This window comes from Petromyzon marinus, unplaced genomic scaffold (genome assembly GCF_048934315.1).
Source record: "Petromyzon marinus isolate PM22_M1 ecotype Great Lakes invasive population unplaced genomic scaffold, UKy_Petmar_22M1.pri1.0 PM_G_Scaffold_182, whole genome shotgun sequence".
Classification (NCBI taxonomy): Eukaryota; Metazoa; Chordata; class Hyperoartia; order Petromyzontiformes; family Petromyzontidae; genus Petromyzon; species Petromyzon marinus.
In genome coordinates this window covers 177,501-180,000 of record NW_027422742.1, presented here as the reverse complement: position 1 = coordinate 180,000, position 2,500 = coordinate 177,501, and positions in this window count along the sequence as shown.

The following is a 2,500-nucleotide window of genomic DNA, read 5'->3' as shown; positions in this document are numbered from 1 at the left end:
GCAGTCAAAAAATTGAATATTTTTCACGGATAGACCCCGTGAAACGCTAGAAATTGGCGGGGATGTGTCTCTTGTGGCTCACGGGGCTGTTAGGGTGGCACAGAAATCCCTCGGAATGGGAAAAAACGGGTCATTTTCGTGTCGCCACATTGCATGCGAACCGCATGAAACTTCCAGAGGCATTTGCAGCAGGAATGCATGTGCACTCAAAAAATGTGATATTTTTCACGGAGAGACCCCGTGAAACGCTAGAAGTGGGCGGGGATGTCTCTCTTGTGGCTCACGGGGCTGTTAGGGTGGCACAGAAATCCCTCGGAATGGGAAAACGGGTCATTTTCGTGTCGCCACATTGCATACGAACCGCATGAAACTTCCAGAGGCATTTGCAGCAGGAATGCATGTGCACTCAAAAAAGTGAATATTTCTCACGGATAGACCCCGTGATACGCTAGAAATTGGCGGGGATGTCTCTCTTGTGGCTCACGGGGCTGTTAGGGTGGCACAGAAATCCCTCGGAATGGGAAAACGGGTCATTTTCGTGTCGCCACATTGCATGCGAACCGCATGCAACTTCCAGAGGCATTTGCAGCAGAAATGCATGTGCAGTCAAAAAAAAATTGATATTTTTCACGGATAGACCCCGTGAAACGCTAGAAATTGGCGGGGATGTGTCTCTTGTGGCTCACGGGGCTGTTCGGGTCGCACAGAAATCCCTGGGAATGGGAAAACGGGTCATTTTCGTGTTGCCACATTGCGTACGAACCGCATGAAACTTCCAGAGGCATTTGCAGCAGGAATGCATGTGCACTCAAAAACTTCTATATGTTTCACGGATAGACCCCGTGAAACGCTAGAAATTGGCGGGGATGTGTCTCTTGTGGCTCACGGGGCTGTTAGGGTGGCACAGAACTCCCTCGGAATGGGAAAAGGGGTCATTTTCGTGTTGCCACATTGCATAGGAACGCCATGAAACTTCCAGAGGCATTTGCAGCAGAAAGGCACGTGCACTCAAAAATTTTAATATTTTTCACGCATAGACCCCGTCAAACGCTAGAAGTTGGCGGGGATGTCTCTCTTGTGGCTCACGGGGCTGTTAGGGTCGCACAGAAATGCCTCGGAATGGGAAAACGGGTCATTTTTGTGTGGCCACATTGCATAGGAACGGCATGAAACTTCCAGAGGCATTTGCAGCAGGAATGCATGTGCACTCAAAAACGTCTATATTTTTCACGGATAGACCCCGTGAAACGCTATAAATTGGCGGGGATGTCTCTCTTGTGGCTCACGGGCGCTGTTAGTTAGGGTCGCACAGAAATCCCTCGGAATGGGAAAAGGGGTCATTTTCGTGTTGCCACATTGCGTACGAACGGCATGAAACTTCCAGAGGCATCTGCAGCAGAAATGCATGTGCACTCAAAAACGTCTATATTTTTCACGGATAGACCCCGTGAAACGCTAGAAATTGGCGGGGATGTGTCTCTTGTGGCTCACGGGGCTGTTAGGGTCGCACAGAAATCCCTCGGAATGGGAAAACGGGTCATTTTCGTGTTGCCACAATTGGCATACGAACGGCATGAAACTTCCAGAGGCATTTGCAGCAGAAATGCATGTGCACTCAAAAACGTGAATATTTTTTCACGGATAGACCCCGTCAAACGCTCGAATTTGGCGGGGATGTTTCTCTTGTGGGTCACGGGGCTGTTCGGCTCGCACAGAACTCCCTTGGTCCACCTGATTCGTGCATACAGGCAGCAACTAAAACTCTGTAAACCTGCTGTGAGGACATCTAAACAGTGGACCAGTGAGGCTGTGGAAGATTTGCGGGCGTGCTTAGACTGTACTGACTGGGATATGTTCACGACTGCTACCAATAGTCTGGATGAACTCACAGAGGCTGTGTACATCAGCTTCTGTGAGGACTGCTGTATCCCAACACGTACCAGGGTGAACTTTAACAACAACAAGCCCTGGTTCTCAGCAAAGCTCAAAAGGTTGAGGTTGGAGAAGGAGGAAGCGTTTAGGAGTGGGGATAGAGACAGATTCAAGGAGTCGAAGAACAGGTTTAGCAAAGCGGTGAGAGAGGCTAAACGACTGTACTCAGAGACACTAAAACACCAGTTCTCTACTAACGACGCTGCTTCTGTCTGCCAAAGGGCTCAGGCACATCACCAACTACAAACCCAGAGCGCCCCACACCACTAACGACTCCCGCCTAGCCAACGACCTGAACGAGTTCTACCGTAGATTTGAAAGACAATTGGACTGTCCTGAACCACCCCTTCCCACCCAAGAGGCCCCATCCCCCACCCATACTACAGAAACGACTCTCTCCTTTCAGGAGGGAGAAGTTAATGGGCTTTTCAAGAGGCAGAATCCACGCAAAGCAGCCGGGCCGGACTCTGTCTCTCCAGCCACCCTCAGGCACTGCGCTGACCAGCTGTCTCCGGTGTTCACCAACATCTTTAACACCTCCCTGGAGACATGCCATGTACCAGCCTGT